Below are 19,024 nucleotides of genomic sequence, written 5' to 3'. Positions count from 1 at the left end.
AGTAACGTACACAGCGTGATTGAAAGAGTCCAACAATTACGGACCATGATAACGACTGGTAAACAGGGTGATGACAATTCAATGGAAGAAAGATAGCTCTTTAACTCTCAGATTTCAAATAGATCCATATGAGGCAAGTAGGCCTAATTTACCTTTATATGTGAAAACATCTTCCTTTGGCTACTTTTCGGATATTTATTAATGCTTTGTTTTTATTACAAACTAGCTGATGTACCCGTGCTTCGCTACGGAATTCTACATTGTATACAGAATTCTAGGTTGGGTAGTGTACATGTTGTGAACAAGAAAGATTGTATTAAATTGCGTAGATCTTAACGTTACCCTAGAAACGCGACGGGGAAGTCACCAAACGTCTTTCCTCATGTGAAGATTGGGTTAGAGAATATTCATTGTAATGGTAGGCCCACTTGCCTACCATCGGTCACAATCTGGTTGGGGAGTTTTCATTATGACGGCAGACACTCATTCCCCACCTGTCCTGTTACGTACATCCTCAGAAAGACTGGTTTCCCAACTGAAATGAACATAGGTCATTACAATGACGTTAGTAGGAATGGCGTGATTGAAAGCAATGCTTTCATATGAAATACTCGATCAAATGAAAAACCACAGATTTTCTCACTTTTAACGAACAGTACTACGCTTCCGATCTAACAGTCCAAAGTTCCAGAGGTGGAATGACGAAGTCGCCAAGAGCTGTGATCCGTGAACACTATTTGTCTTTTATCGGCGGGGCGGGGTCTGATAGTGAAGAGTACCAGGGCTAAAACTATGTCCTTTTACTAATCTGTTTCCTAGAAGTACCCGACGAGCCAGAAAATCTCAATTCACTACACTGGCGAGGGAAAAATTCTATCTGACTTGGAGGCAATTTTTTTTCAAGCCAGCCACCCCCTCTTCACTGCTAATTTGGAATAAAAGGAATGTAGAATTTAATAAAGTGAAGAGGTAGAAGCTTTTCTTAAGAAATGGCTCTTTTCAAGGTTGAATTTTGAGTTAGTGAACTGCGGTGCTACAATTTGGAATAGGCCTAAATTTATAATTCTAGAATAGGTCATAAGTGAGCCTCTGCCGTACGTGTGCCCACTGCTCATTCAAAACAGCGCGTCAGAGTAGGGGTCGAATAGCTGGAATACTATGATGAACCATTGTGTTACGTAGCAGCATTATCAGAAAATGTATGAATCAGAGGAATGGCATGCTAAAGAAGAAATATTTCTAACGCCCCAGCTCTTTCCCGCCAATATTCAGTCAGGCCACGGCCAACTCCGTCAGGCTGTTATACTCGGTACGCAGCAGTAATCCCATCTATCGGAGTTGAGTATCAGCATAGGAGACAAAGAACATCACAACAAACATTGGTTAATGTAATGTTATTGTTATAAATGTTATGCGCTTTCGATATTGTAGGCCTTCACATTTAGTTTTCTTCCCACTTTGAAATACCAGTCTTATCATAGTCGGTACGATAAAACTGGATAAAATGTAAATGGCCAGAAATTGTATTCTCTATAACTTTTGTTATGTAGTACTTTTCGGTAGGACCAACAACATAGGTATTTAAAAATTACTTATTAGGCGCCTTCCCTTAAACTACGATTTCATCCAAGGTGGATAAAATTGCTTATAGCTTTGACTGCAGTTTCTTATTCCCTGACTCTATATACCGATTTTCATTAAATTCTGTTTACCAATTTTCTCATGGCTCGGCGTTGATATGGACTTAGCAACAAAAATACAAATTCATGAATATCTCTATTATCATAGCCGGTACGGTAAATTGTATCAGACAAAACGACCGGAAAAATAACTTTAGTTATATAGTATTTATCGATAGGATCACTAATAATATAAATATTTCAGAATTAAATTTTTGGCCTTCCCCTAAGCTACCATTTCGCTAAGCGTGAATATAATTATTTGTAGCCTAAATTGTAGCGACTCATCCCCCGACTTTACACACCGAATTTCATTAAATTATCTTCAGCCGTTTTCTCGTGATGCGTGTACAGACAGACAGACAGACAGACAGACAGACAGACAGACAGACAGACAGACAGACAGACAGACAGACAGACAGACAGACAGACAGACAGACAGACAGACAGACAGACAGACAGACAGACAGACAGACAGACATAAATTACGGAAAAGTAAAAAGTGCATTTCCTTGTTACTGTGGACATAACCAATGCAGAAATAATTATTTTCAAATTCTGAGCAATGTACAGACAAAACTCTTAATTTATATATATAGATAGGTAAAGATAGGACAAATGGCCTAGGTCAGGTTGAGTTCAACATTTATTTGTTCCCTGTCGGTTTGTCTGCTCGTTTCAGCATCAACAGACAGACGAAACTCGATAGTTATGTTGAGTATTAGGGCGTGTAGGACGTTGGCTATAATTTGTTCACAAGCATTCAGCAGAAGGGGATTCAGAGGAAGCCTACGACAAAAATCTCGATATATCGCTTTGACGGTTCTTTTACAGTGAAATTTGTCACTATCAAATGTATTTAGAACACTATTTAGAACCAACCTAACGTATGAAAAGTTTCACTGCCTGGGATACAGTGATGCGAAAGTATGGTGGGAGGCGCCATACAGATGCAACTGTAGCCTACATTGAAAGAGTTGTGTTCACGAGAAAAACCATGCAATATATCTCATGATTTGAGACACATTGGAGTTGCTTTATTATCATGCAGCGTATAATACATTGTATGATAACACAGACAATAGAATATGATATCATTACACCGTAATGCACACTAGAACTTCACAGAGATGATTGAAATATACAATGTAATACGGTACAGATAGACAGCAAGAAAAATGCTGTCCAATAATCAGACGCAGTGATAATAAGGTGATCACGAACCTTACCGCACTATAGGAATGTATGTTTTCATGACTTATTTACGCACCCCTACAGTATAATACACTTAAGGTTACTTTTTTGCACGTCAGCATACGAAAATGAACACTACGAAATTTGTTCGGATAGACCGCATATCGATATGTGGCTGGGGGCGTGATCAGTCTTAAATGAAGTAATGGATAGGGAAAGATTTGTGAGATATGACCTTTTGCCCGAACAGCGACGAATTATAAATTGGACACACTGCAGTTAATTGGCAAGTAGGTATATCTACGCTTACTCCATCAGTTCTAGTTTTATTAACCAAATAGTCGACTAAAGTGTTCTAAGCTTGTGAATTTAAATGTCTATGTTGCGAAGGAAAGGTGACTAAGAATGGCTTGCGTTCTGAGTGAGATGGAGGAGACGTAGAAGAGATTTTCAACAAAGATTTTAGATCACTCCGTAAGTCATCTAAAAGTACAAATGCTTCCGGCAGCTGAGAGTAGCAGGCGCGTTCGATGTAGTTGAGATTTTGTTACACGTGATAATGAACTCAGCAATGAATCAAAGTAAAGAGCAATGGGACGTGGCTACCAACCGGTAAAATGTTTGGTATTTTTAACTCTGGACGTAAGCTATCCAACGACCATACGGTCGTTCAGCACCCCGTCATGACGTAGCTTTTCGAAATGGACACAGATTTCCTCCATGTTGGCTTCGATACTGTGGTTTACCGTAGGGACAAGTGCTAAGAAAATAATTTTGACTACATTTAAGGCGACACCCCGAAGATAAAAATATATTTTTACCTAATGCATTAATTTTCACGAAACTTTGTGGGAATGTCACCTACTTAAAAGTAAAGATATCGCGAACATTTGTTTCATATACAATTAATTAGTTTTTCCAAAATATGTTTTTTGAAATTGTTTATTCCATTCTTTTCATGAAATTTAATTAAGATTTTAATGTAAATTCGTAATTAGGCAGATAATACTCCTTTAGAAAGCACTACGTATCGACTTTTCTGTACATAATTTATATAAAGAGATATATCGTACTAAAATTTTGTGTAATATTCACATTCTAAATTTTGGACTTAAAAATCTCTACTACTTGAAAAAGTTATGCAATCTAATATTTCATACGCAGATTTCTTTATATAGCTGTGATATATATACCATACAAATGTTGTTACATTTGTCAGAATATTATGGGAGAAATATGGGATATAAATCTAAAATGACAACTGGCAAACAAAGCATTATTACGGTGATAATTTTCTTGAATTCAGCGGAATAACTTCGTAACAAGAAAAAAGAAACTCAATTCCTTCAATTTCAGTCATAAAAACATTCACCAAAATGACCAAAACATCGATTTTTATCTACGGAGTGTCGTCTTATATTCTTTGTTTTGTTTTTGCTGTTTGCTTTACGTCGCACCGACGCAGATAGGTCTTATGGCGATTATGAGACAGGAAAGGCCTAGGAATGGAAAGAAAGCGGCCGTGGCCTTAATTAAGGTATAACCCCAGCATTTCTCTAGTGTGAAAATGGGAAACTACGGAAAACCATCTTCATGGCTGCCGACAGTAGGGTTCGAACCCACTATCACTCGGATGCGAGCTCACAGCTGCGCGCCCCTAACCGCACGGCCAACTAGCCCGGTCGCCTTATAGTAGTGTGTATCAGAGCCGTATTGCGTTGTATCCTTATATCTAACTTTAACGTGAAGTTTTTCCTTGCCAGCTCCTGTTACATTATTTTTCGAAGCTACGTTGTAGAAGATGAGATGGGTTGATCTCTTTACAAGTGAGTACATATCCTGTTGTGCCTGAACCCTCACAAGAAAACAAGAAAGCAGCGTACTTCGGTCACATCTGAAGTAATATAACTGATCATAGCAAGTAAAATAGATGGAAAGCAAGGACGTAGACGGTGATGTTCATCTCGGGCGTGGGAACTCCGTCAGTGGTTCGGAAATCACTGTACGGCCACACTAACAGAGGAACTGCAAAATTAAAAAATACTCCAGAATGGTCACAAAACTTATGTGAAGAAACGGTACTAGAAGCAGAAGAACACAAAAGAATCTTCGTTATAACGTAGATACCACGGGTGCTACTTATCCGTTCAAATTAGTATATTTAGATAAAATTAACTGCTTATCACGAACCATGACACATATGAATTTCCTTGTCAATTTCACAAGTGCGTTAGCTTAATTATTTTGAGATAATGTCCACTAATATTTAAAACCGAACTTAGTACCGAGGAAAGGGGCATTTGGCATAACTGAAGTGTAATTCGCAAATACAATAGCAGTATAACACGTTGCTATTGGACAAAACATTCAAAACGAATATTTACTGACAGAACTACAATGAAAATTAGACTAACAGGTTGATAAAAGCGATATAGGTTTGTCAAGTCCAAAATCTGTCATTATTATATTGTATCAGAATTATCATTTACACATTTCAATTATGTATACTAAACTACATAAACGATAACACAGATAAAAATCAAAGCAGTTCACACCAATCTTCACCAGAACCTAGAAATACGAACAAGATCGTCATGGACATGCTCCACAAACATCCACATCGCTGAACCTGTGAAAAGTCACCTCCTGATGTTATCACACTCTTACTTTAAAGTCCCATATTCCGGTATCCATTAGGAGCATAATTCAAGGATGGCGGCTACTTATAATGTATGAATTAGTAAAATAGATATAAATAGGACAAGAACGACATGGCATTGTGTTATTATCGATTTACATATACCGGAACTAAACGAGGCCACATAGCTAGTCACAAATAGTGGGATCGTGGTGACGGTTAGTCAATTCACAGAGGCTTGAACTCTGAACGCTGAAAGGCAAAACAGTCTATACATTACAATCTGCTTCACGTCGCACCGGCACAGGTAGGTCTTACGGCGACGATGTGATAGGAAAGGGCTAGAAGTGGGAAGGAAGCGAAAGTGGCCTTAAGGTATAGCCCCAGCATTTACCTGGTTTGAAAAACGGGCAACCACGGAGAAACATTGTATAATGAAGATTTATGTATGCATGTTAGATGTAAACATTGCCAGGCTGAGTGGCTCAGACGGGTGAGGCGCTGGCCTTCTGAACCCAACTTGGCAGGTTCGATCCTGGCTCAGTTCGGTGGTATTTGAAGGTGCTCAAATACGTCAGCCTCGTGTCGATAGATTTACTGGCAAGTAAAAGAACTCCTTCGGGACTAAATTCCGGCATCTAGGCGTCTCCGAAAACCGTAACAGAGTAGTTAGTGGGACGTAAAGCAAATAACATTATTATTATTATTATTATTATTATTATTATTATTATTATTATTATTATTATTATTATTATTATTATTATTAAACTCACTTCCATTTAAATGATCACAATTACTTCCGTCAAGAATCAAACAAGCTAATAATTTGATGTAACTGGTTGTGGTATCAGCATAGGCAATTTATGAAGCATTATGTAAGATTTAATCTTGAAATAGAGTTCAGTTCATAAAGAAAATTCTTTTATATTATTTGTAAAGAATTTTCCATTTATTATATCTATCTCGGTACCGTTACTTCTCTTGTCACACTGTGTTACACGCTGTAGGGATCGATGCACTATGTGTCTGGTAAAATTCTCCCACCACATGTAATAAAGGGTAGTGAGAGTGCAAAAACAGTACTTCATCCATTACTCCTAATTTAAAATTCTCTTCCATGCGTATTGATTGTGGATTATCTTGCCGGTAATTTGGGATGTTTCAATCCTCACCACGTTGCCGGCAAGTACTGAATATACATTTTCAAGGGATGATAAATACAATTACTTATTTGGTAGCTTTGAACTGGACGATCGAGTTTCGAATTTCGGTTAAATGCGGATTGGACCTTGTATTTCACTAGGGTGAAGAAGACATCCACCCTTAAAAATTAAAATGAGTGATGCCCCTGAGATGAGCTGAGGAAAATTGTACATTTTCATATTAATAATGTATCCGTTGCTTGATAATGCTGCTTACACCAGTGAAAGGTAACAATCTGAACAGTTTAACCCCCATGTGGCGATAAAACCCCTCATATTCAGACAAGCACGCACACCATGATATTCCTAAATATGTCTGAAAATGTAGATGATACTTGGAATAGTTCCTGAAGCTGTTCCGCGTTACTAGTTTGGGGAATATTTTAGAAAATATAAATTTACACGGTAACTTGCAAGCCTTGTTCATAGGGGAAGTAAATTATAATAATCTTTATGAACTTGAAGAAACTATTGTCGAACATCCCAGGTAATGCAATGAGGAGTCTTTCCCCACTGCAGTATGTTACACACTTCCATTAAGTCACAAAAGGTCTACCTTGTCTTCAAGGATGTTTACTTTCGTTTCATGAACCAATGTACTTCCATAGGAACGAGATGTGAAACGTGCTTACAAAATAAGCCCTCAACAACCATCTTCATGCCTTTTCATATCATATCCCGGTACCGTTTGTTCTCTTGCCACACTGTGCTTCACGCTCTAGGAATCGATGCTCTATGTGGCTGGTACAGTTCTCACAGCACATATAATAAAGGGTAGTGTCAGAGCAAAAACAGTACTTCATCTGTTACTCCTAATTTAAAATTTTCTTCCATGCCTATAGTGGTTATGGGTTATCTTGCCTGTGATCTGGGATGTTTCTATACTCACCATATTGCCGGCAAGTACACGCCAGAACGGTTACGTGCCAAATGCGACCGTGCCGGATGCGACCCGGCCATTATCGTGCCAATAGCGACCGAGCGGATAAGCATCGTGCCGCATGCGACCCATCAATCACTTACAATTGATCTGCATTAAGGGCTGTCACCAAGTGGCAGATTGTTTATAAGTAGGTAACTTGGTCTTCTCTAAAATAATGGTCTGACACCGTTGTTAGCAGGTTCGAGTGTCATTGATCGAAGGAAAAATATAATAATGTTGCTGGCTTTACGTCCCAGTAACTACTTTTATGGTTTAAGGAGACGCCGAGGTGCCGGAATTTAGTCCCGCAGGACTTGTTTTACGTGCCAGTAAATCCACCGACACAAAGCTGACGTATTTGAGCACGTTCAAATACCACCGGACTGAGCCAGGATCGAACCTGCCAAGTCGGAGTCGGAAGACCAGCATCCCAACCGTCTGAGCCGTTTGAGCCACTTAGCATGGATGAAAAAAATTCACCATCAGAATGTTGGCCGGCAGGGTAGGAATGTTGGTGGTAGACAGTTTCTAATCACTAGATTGCATGCCAAAAGCCGGGATTCAAATCCAAACCTTTTCGCAGTGTTCAAATTGAGTGAGGGGATATGAAGCTGTTGATGGTGATTCGGCCGTCTGATGGAGACGTAAAGCATTGAGCAGACCCCTTGGTATTATTCGAGATGAGTAGGGTACGTGCCGAAACCTGGTTTCATCTCTCCCTACTTCATTATTATAATCCCACATCCAGACGCGCAGGCCGCCCAAGGGAGTCAGGTAGAAAGACCTGCACCAGGCAAGCCGAACACGTCCTCGGACACTCCTGGTATTAATAAGGACACGATAAATAAGTAGGCCTAAGTCGTAAATAATTACAGAGAATTAGGAACTTTTTATTGCTAGTGGCATTACGTCACACCGACAGAGACAGGTCTTAAGGCGACGATGGGATAGGAAAGGGCTAGGATTGGGAAGGAAGTGGCCCTGGTCTTAATTAAAGTACAGCCCCAGCATTTGCCTGGTGTGAAAATGGGAAACCATGGAAACCCATCTTCAGGGCTGCCGACAGTAGGATTCAAACCCACTATCTCCCGGATGCAAGCTCAGGGCTACGCGCCTCTAAGCGCATGGCCAACTCGCCCGGTAAAAACGTAAACGCATCACCATGTGTCGTGTTGTAAAACGAGTTTCCCCCAGTAATGTTATGTAAAGTAGGGGCAGTAGCTGCTTATAGGACTTATTGAAATGGCATCGCACTTCGTTTAGCTTACCTTATCTTGGGTGATGACACAACTTAATCAAATGACAATTTGCTTGTCAACGCCGGTCGCATCCGGCACGGTTACAGATTATGCGGTCGCTAGTGGCACAGGTCGCATGCGGCACGGTCGCATCTGGCACGCCACCGCCAGAACGGACGACGTACACTCCATAAATCGTTTCCTCAGTGGTCTGTTCCGATCAAGCATTTTAACATTTGTCGGGGTAAATTTTCTTACCCATGACTGTTGATTTCACTGCATAACACAATCAAATAACAGTATGGAGATGTGTGTCGTTTCAAAAAATCTATGACTAAGAAAGTTTCAGCATTTTGATAGAGCCCAGTTCACCTAGCCTCACTATTCGGCTATCTCTCATTGTAACACTAAATAACGAATCACCTGAGATTTCATTCAGAATAACTTGAAATCTACAGGTAGGTCAACAGCGTGATTTACTGAGGTTTGTAATTCACAATTATAGAAGTTTTACAAGAAACAGAAAGCCATGTATCAGAGTTTGGTGAGTCCTTCGTTCACCAAAGTAGCTGTCATCTATTAAGAACCTGATTAGTGGCAGGAAGTTTCGAATGGACTGTGAAGTCATTCCTGCATCGCGCACCGTATTTCATCATGGAATCGAACCTTTGGAGGAGTGCAGAAAATAAGCGTACTGTGCATCACTTCCATAATAATAATAATAATAATAATAATAATAATAATAATAATAATAATAATAATAATAATAATAATAATAATACCAGGCAAATGCTAGGGCTGTACCTTAATTAAGGTCACGGCCGGTTCCTTCCAACTCCTAGGCCTTTCCTATCCCATCATCGACATAAGACCTTGCTGTGTCGGTGCGACGTAATGCCACTGGCAAAATAATAATAATAATAATAATAATAATAATACATGATCGTGAAGAAGAGGAGATTAATCTGCCAATGAAATAAATTTGAATACAAGTAAAATATGTGCTACTATACAAGGATTCATATCAACGCTATAACATGAAAGAACTCAGGCTAAATAAAACAAAATTACTTACATTAAACTACAGCTTACAGAAAAATGTTTCCTATTTTTCATTTATATTGTTCTTGGGTAAAAATTGTTTAGATATCTTTAAAGGGGATTGGGTGAAAGAAGAATTTTCTGAAAAAAGTACGTTCCTAACATAGAATGAAAATAGGCCTATTAAATCTAGTGAAAGCTAAGTTACCAGAAGGCACACATACATTTCCTATGTTATTATTATTACTTGCCCCAATATATAGAGTTAGCGAGTGTACCTTTTACCCGGAGGCCCCAGGTTCCATTCCCGACCAGGTCCGCGATGTTTACCTGTATTTGAGGGCTGACTCGAGGTCAATACAGGCTAGGTGAGATAAGAGTTTTCTGACTGAGAAATTAACCCTCATTTAGAAAGTCAAGAATAACGGCCGAAGGGATTAAACGCGCTGAGTATGCGTCGTCTTGTAATCTGCAGGCCTTTGGGCTGAGTAGCGGTCTGTCAGCAGACCAATGCCCATTAGAATTACAGTGCCACGGGTTTCGTTATTATTATTATTATTATTATTATTATTATTATTATTATTATTATTATTATTATTATTATTATTATTAAACCGTTTCCTACCTGAAAAATCCAGATTCTCATAGAATATTGGTGTCGCCCTCAAGTAAGTTACAAACAATACTTCACAATACTCTGTGATGAGGTCACCACCTCTCAATGACCCTGTAAACACGGCAGGCTGTATACATACACAGCATTAATGCAATATTCGCGCTCCTGAAGACAGAATAAATATTTGTCGTTGCCAGGAACTGAACTAGAAACGATTAGTACTAGAGCATATTTGCTTATCCGGAACTATTCCAAACGTACACATCAACGTTTGCTTAGTAAAACAAACTTAAGGCACATGTATGAGTTTGCCTACAAGCTGACCTCCCTAACCTGGCACTCGAGGGGTCTGACATACAGTACATAATATCAAATAAATAAATGTTATCTTACTAAATAATTATTTCGCTTTGCTGTGGAGAATTTTGGAGCATGAATTAACTTACAGTATATATGACTTAAGAGAATATAACCTCATATGCTATTCTATGCTTGTAATATGAACCTCTACTTTGAAAGGTAGGGGTCACCCAGTCAAGGCGGTGAAGGTATGATCGGTTCACCCCACAGGAAGAGAATTCGAATCCCAGTCAGGTGGTCAAAGCATTGAAAAATGAGATTTCCCCTCCTGGAGAGGCACCTGGCCCTGAGGTTCACTCAGCCTAACTATTAATTTTACATCAAACCGACTCTGACACGTCTTATGGCAACGATAGAATAGGACACAGCTAGGAATGGGAAGGAACAATCGCGCAGCGGTACCAGGAATGATTACCAGGTTAATTCCTCGGAGTGGGAGAGGAGGTCCAATGTGGCCAGTCATGGCCTAGCCACTAAGTGCCGAGGTTACGGATTCCACAGTGGAAGCCTTTAATTTCCAATGGCCTGTACGGAGATGGTTCCTCACTATGAGAAATGTCGGTACCTCCATGGAAAATGACCCAAATCTCATAGCCAATGAAGCATCTTACAGTCACACAACGAGTTGAAAAATCATTCAAAAACTTGCAGTAGAAAGCCTGACAAACTCTTGTCTTCCTCCCCTTTTTATGGATAGGAATTAGAAAGAAGACATCTATGATTTACTTGAACTGTTTTAACTTAAGGATTCATGCTGCAAATAGTTGGCCTCCACATTGGTGAATCATCGACGGAAAATTAAATCTTCAAGAGCGGGATAAATTCTCAAGTGATTCCGTTCGAATATCTGAGATTATAATGCTAGGATTGACAGAAATCATTCACCTTTGTTGACAGGTCAGCTCAGTGGTCTTCGGTTCAGAGAGTTCTGGGTCCAATTCCCCTGCGGCACAGGAATTTTAGTCACGTATGTAATTTCCCTCCCACGGGACCTGAGTGTCTATATTCTTCTTAACAAACATTATCATTTATATACAATACATCCGTACCGAGTGAGTGGCCGTCCGGTCAGTGTCCCGCAGCTGTGAGATTGCATTCGGGAGATAGTGGGTTCAGACCCCATTGGCGGCAGGCCTGAACGTGGTTTTCCGTTGTTTCCCATTTTCACACCAGGCATATGCTGGGCCGTACCTTAAGGCCACGGTCGATTCCTCCCCAATGATAGCCCTTTCCTACTCCATAATCAGCATAAGACCTGCCTGTGTCGTTTCGACTTAAAACAAATTGTAAATAAACTCCGCAGTCCATAGTGGCAAAAGTCGAATAGAAGAGAAATAATGCCGTATGCTTCTTCACCTATTCCGAAAATGCCAGCTGCACCTGCTGGAGAAAGTTTAGTGAACATGAAAAGTTTGATACGGCCTAAAAATCCGAAAACCTGCTCTGGAGATGATTAAATATCCGTAATATCTTACATCAGAACAGTAATAGTCCCATGTGTTTCTTCGTCAGATCTGACTAATTTCGATCCCAATAAAATTGACACTTGACACTGCAGTGCCCGAAGTTTCCCTTTAAAAAGTTCTACAAGGTGCAGAGAATTCTCTCATGTAGATGACTAAAAGGTTGACAGCCTCCAGATCCGAATATCGTGAGTTCAACCAGGCTGAGGTAGTCAAATTTTTGAAGGACATAGAAATACAAATTCGACACTCTATACCGTACTAGTTGGGCATATAAATTATCTGTAGTGATAGAGTTTGTATTTACCTAATGATATGAATTCAAATAATTATAGATTGCATCAGAAATACGGTTTACTGTGTCATCTGGCACTGTTTCATATTACTTTATCGAAATACGCTCACAAGAAGCTATAAGAGTATATTCCCGCCGTCGGCAGCCCTGAAGACGGATTTCCGCGGTTTCCAGTTTTCGCACCAGGCTGTACCTTATTAAGACCACGGACGCTACCTTCCCACCCTAGCTCTTTCTGAACCTTGCCTCGCTTGAAACCTCCAATGTGTTAGTGCGACGGTTAAACTACTAGCACAATAAAACCTAATGAATAAAAATCTGAATGGAGTAAAAAACAATGAATTTGCGTATCGCTTTTAGTGCCAGGAGTGTCCAAGGACAAGTTCGGCTCTCCAGATGCATGTCTTTAGATTTGACTCCCGTAGGCGACCTACACGTCGTGATGGGGATGAAAAATGATGATGAAGACGATACATACACCCAGTCCCCATGTCAGTGAAATTAACCAATTATGGTTTAAATTCCCGACCCTGTCGGGATTCGAACCCGTGACCCCTGTGACCAAAGGCCATCACGCTATTTAGCCATGGAGCTGGACTTAATGGAGTATAAAACAATTTAAAATTTTGTTAATGCTTTTTAATCTGTCAAATCCTGAATGTTCAGTGTTGAAAGGTCCGACTCGTTGGCTGAACGGTTAGCGTACTGGCCTTCGGTTCAGAGAGTCCCGGATTCGATTCCCGGCCCGGTCGGGGATTTTAACTTTAATTGGTTAATTCCTACGGCACGGGGGCTGGGTGTATGTGTTGGCTTCATCATCATTTCATCCTCATCACGACGCGCAGGTCGCCTACGAGCGTCAAGTAGAAAGACCTGCACCTGGCGAGCTGAACCCGTCCTGGGATATCCCGGCATTAAAAGCCATACGACTTTTTTTTTTTTTTTTTTTTTTTTTTTCAGTGTTGAAAGGAACATTTTATTTCTCTCAAGCAGTTCAGTTCCATGTACATAGTATGTGTCATTTCATCCACGTCTCAAAATACTTGTATTAAAATCTCCTTAGTTAGCGAAGTACAGTATATTGGTAAGTTTACAGTTTATCCTGCTCAACTCTTTCATAATTTGGTAAGGGTTGAGCGTACTGCGGTAAATTCTATGTTATACAAAGTTCACTTCTGATTGGCTGTTGGTTTTGCAGTCCAGGGATCCAGAGATGTTAATGAACTGCTGACAGGGTCGGCCCATATAAATATTCAGCAAGCATTTACTGCTTGTAGTATTGCAGTTATTACAGCCTGAGCCCGGAATGTGCATAACATGTCATTAAGTTGTCAATCATTCTACATGAACCCAGTTTAACACGTCACACCAAATCAGGTATTTTATTGTGGCTAAAACTCATCACTGTCATTTTATATCCCCTTATTATGTCATTCCCACAATTTAAATGATATAAAACATTGGTTAATATTATTAAACTAAAATGCAATCCTTAACATATTCCTGTTACTATAGGTAGAATTCAATCAATTACTTATCGGCTGTATTTCGATCTGAAATAGACACTGGCACGGCCTAGAGCTTAAAGGTAGGGGGGAGATACACTTCTATGGGTAAAAAATATTCAGGTTTTTAATATTTTATAAATTACGCTTTATTTTAAAACTGGTGAGGAAAATACAGGTAAAGACAGGTGAAGGAGGACTGTCCTATTCAGATTTGACGTCACCTAACGCAAGTCAGACTTGGAATGAAATGAAAGCTGTATTAGGTAGTCAATTCAATGCAATTTCATATATAAATGGCCAATGATAACAACCGTAAGGTACGAAAAGAACCTTCGAGGGTAACTGTCGCGTCAATAAATAAATAAATAAATAAATAAATAAATAAATAAATAAATAAATAAATAAATAAATAAATAAATAAATAAATAAATAAATAAATAAATAAATAATATCGATTAACGAATGTTATCTCTACGACTGTTACTTACTGTGGTCTAACTTATCTAACTGCCCGCCTAACGACACAGATAGCCAATTATATTTTGGTGGTGTTGATTATTGTTTCAAGAGGAAGTGCAGATTGGCATCCATCCTCTTTATAATAATAGTAATCATAGGAAGAATGCAGATATTAGAAAAAGGAACGGAAAGGCCAAGAAGGATTTGAAAATGAAATACTACCTGGGTCTCGCAAACCTAGTACTTTCGGGGTCAGAAATGAAAAAAAAAAAGTTTATCAAGGGAGGTCGGGTAGGGGAATATGAAGGCGAGGAGCCTAACACACTAAAGTGCAAACAATAATAGACACAGCTAGAGGACCTGTTGTCACCAACCGACGCTCCCAAGACGAAACCCCGGGATTTATTTTAAACATATTTTACGACAGCGTTGTGGATACCCCACGAATATGAGTGAATACAGACAGCCTCCTGGGGCAATGATTAATGGCTGACAGATGAAATAGGAACGTTGCTGGAATGAAATATGACAGGGGAAAACCAGAGTACACGGAGAAAAACCTGTCCCGTCTCCGCTTTGTCCAGCACAAATCCACATTCAGTGACTGGGATTTGATCCACGGAACGCAGTGTTGAGAGGCCGCCGAGCCAGTACCTACTAATACTAGTATTAGTAGGTACTGGCCAAGCTGCCGTCTGAGCCACGGAAGCCTAGCCTGACCACTATAATCGATAATTTTCAAAATTTTGCACACAATCTAAATTTTGCCTTAATTGTCCGAAGTGTTCAGCAAGCGTATCGTTATGTCGAGCGTAATATTTTTACTAGTCTTTGATGCACACAGCATGGGTCGGAATTTACATTCAGATGTGGAAGGTAATTCTGACATTTTTGACACCGACATATTTTTGTCCCTGAGGTTCGTAGCGTAACTGCTGTGGTCATCTCGGACTCAGACGGAACATTTTCTAACGATATTCCACATGGCAAGTAGGGGTTTGAATTAATACTTAGGTAAAGTAGACAATTTTCCAAACAATACAAAGTTAAAAATTCGAGTCCTTCTCTTGCCGTGTTTTCCTGTAGTGGATACGACCATTCCACTATGCAAGTGTGAGGCTTGAATAATATTTTTGCATCTTAACTAGCTCCATATATATTTTGGCTTCGGGGTTATTAATAGCAAACCAAATCTTATGCCACCCCGAGCCCCCAGGTATTTAACCGAGGCCTACCAAGTACATATATTCTCTCTTGTTCTACATTTCTAATCAAACTGTACCTCAATAATTCGGAGAGAGTCTTCAATTCATAGAAGTTGTCACGTCGAAATTACAACCACTAGTTCATACTAGATGTCTGGAGATATTCCCGAAAATCACCTACAAGGTTTCACTCTACTATACTGTTGATCATTTTGCGGAGTGGACACCCGTGTTAATGAGCTACAGCTGAAGGGACAAGCTCTGCATTCAGGAGACGAGAGGATTAGAACCCCTCCGTCGGCTGTCCTGAGAATATTTTCTTGTGGTTGCAATTTTTACTTCCAGGCAAATGCTGGGACAGTTCCATCATAGGCAACAGCCGACTCCTTCCACCTCCTTAGCCCTTTATAGGGCACTGGTAGAATAATTTGCCACTCTTGCAGTCTATGTCAAATTATTTGAGCTCTGTGATCATACGAAACGAATTTAACATATACACTGGCGGAAAAATCCAAACACCATGAAATAAGAAATGTGGAATACGGAAATTCTGGCAATGTATTTGCCGATATAACATATTTAATTGATTAAAGATACAGGACTATAGGTTAATATCCACGCCGGGAAAGAAATCACAAATGTGCCATGCTGGTCCATTAATAACCGGTGCAATCGCCTGACTGTTAAATACAGGCATGCAAACGTGCAGGAATTGTGTCGTACAATTGTCGGATGTCAGCTTGTGGGATGGAGATCCATGCCTGTTGCACTTGGTCGGTCAATACAGGGACGGTTAATGCCGGTTGTGGATGACGCGGAAGTTGTCGCCCAATGATGTCCCATGCGCGCTCGATTGGTGACAGATCGTGGGATCGAGAAGGCCAAGGCAACATGTTGACACTCTGTAGACGACGTCGGGTTACAAAAGAGGCATGGGGGCGTGCATTATCCTGTTGGAAAACACCCCTGCAAATGCTGTTCATCAGTGGCAGCACAACAGGTCGAATCACCGGATGTAAGTACACATCTGTAGTCAGTGTGCGTGGGGTAACCACGAGACTGCTCCTGCTGTCATAGGAAATTACTCCCCAGACCACAACTCACGGCGTAGGTCCAGTTTGTCGATGCCACAGAAAGGTGGAATGCAGGCACTCATCTGGCCTCTTTATAACTAACACACGGCCATCATTGGCACCTAGAGAGAACCGGGTTTCACCTCTACGTCATCCTCCAATGAGCTCTCGCTTGACACCACTGAAGTCGCAGGTGGTTTGGGGTAAGTGGAATGCACGCCGCAGGGCGTCTGGCTCGGAGTTGTCCTTCAAGTAACCGATTTCGAACAGTTCGCTGCTTCACTGTGGTGCCAACTGCCACCCGAATTGCTGTTGCAGACGCAATCCGCTGCGCCACAGCCATACGCCAAACACGGCGTTCCTCCCTCTTGGTGGTGCCACGGTGACGTCGGAGCCAGATCTTCTTGCGAGCGTGCATTCTCGTGACCACCATCGCCAGCACGCATGCACAGTGGAGACTTTCCTTCCAAGTCGTTCTCCAATAGCGCGTAAGGAAAATCCACCTCGGCCTCGTTCAACCGCAGTGTAGCTGTTGATACCGGTCTCTTCGTCGTTGTAAAGGCATTCTTGACCCATTCACAGTCACTCCAAGGGTAACTAACGCTTTCGCACAGTATTTTAAGCAAACCTGTTGTGCAGCGTCATGCGGGAAATTTGAATAAACGTTATCTTTCAGATGTATAAGCACGTCTACCATCCTTCGTTAATCTAGCACAGCGTTGGCCATGAATGTCACACATGTGTAGCACACTGATATGCTGAGCTGGCCTCATGCTTGCACATTAAGGTTACCACCCCTCCCGACCTGCTCCATCCAGCTTGACTGAATAGCCCAGGGCAGAGTCCTGCAGGCAGACCCACCGCGCAGCACTTCAAACCCACGGGCTCCGGCAGCCCAGCCCGTGCAGTGTCGTTCTCTTCTGAGGCGGCAGCGTACTGGCCCACAGCACTGGGCTCATACAGCCCACCGCTGTCCAACGCACTGGGCGGGCTCAGTAGAATAACCTTGAGTATTTCTCTACAATAACATGTGCGCCGTGCACAACGAGATGTTCACGTCACAGTACTATTCGAATTGCTCACTCGACGAATTCCCGTACGCTAATAACATACTTGACAGTAGGCTAATCACATCTGGAAACTGAACGGTAGAGATTTCTCCTGCACTGTAATAATAATAATAATAATAATAATAATAATAATAATAATAATAATAATAATAATAATAATAATAATAATTGAAAACAAACAGAAACGTTGTTATAAACGAATATTCCTTTGCAATTGACATCAAGTTAATTGAAAATGAATCTAAATAACACGAAGCATATTCATAGGACTTCATTCGCGTTTACCTCAAATAAAATACAAACAAAAATGACGTGCAATATGCCAACAACAAAAACAAACCTGTACATAGCTTTTACTTAGTGTGCGTAATTTATTGGTCATTGTTAATGGTGGTGGAATGGAATTACTGTGAATGAAAAGAAGAGCATCATCAATTGTCTGGTTGTAGAAGAGAATGTAGCCCGCTGAAGTGAAATTTCTCTCTGAAGCTGAACTTGATGCTTGCATACATATTACTTTCTTAGCGATCTGGTGAAATTTTGAATAGTTTTGTCCATTTGTTCTCCAAAAGGACGCTATATCTATTTTCTTCCATTCCACAATTTTTCTTTAAATATATTTCCAGCTCATCTGTTGGAATAGGAGCACCATGGACGTCGGTCCACGAAGAGAACTTCATTACTCTGGCAGGTTGTGGCATAGTCGTGGACTCTGATGACACGGAAACATTAGAATGCTCGTCATTCAAGCACACTTCGTTCATCGTAAGTTTTTCATCTAATCATAGAAAGACAAAATCAGCCCGACTCCATTAATCTACAGAATACTAATATAATAAAGAGAGAGCGCGAATTGTGTTAGTGTGTGTATGTCTGGAGTGTAATCTCAGAAACTACTGGACCGATTCTAAAAATCCTTTTACTAATGTAAATATTCATTATCCCTGAGAGACATGGGCTGGATTTTATTTTCAAAACAATTCAAGGTGGGGGGGGGGCGACGGGTGAGTTATAAAAATAATACGCTAATACAGGGCCTCTCAGGGTGCATGCGCGTGGTG

This window comes from Anabrus simplex, chromosome 1 (genome assembly GCF_040414725.1).
Source record: "Anabrus simplex isolate iqAnaSimp1 chromosome 1, ASM4041472v1, whole genome shotgun sequence".
NCBI lineage: Eukaryota > Metazoa > Arthropoda > Insecta > Orthoptera > Tettigoniidae > Anabrus > Anabrus simplex.
The sequence above is the reverse complement of the archived record's forward strand: the minus strand, read 5'-3'. Positions refer to the sequence as shown.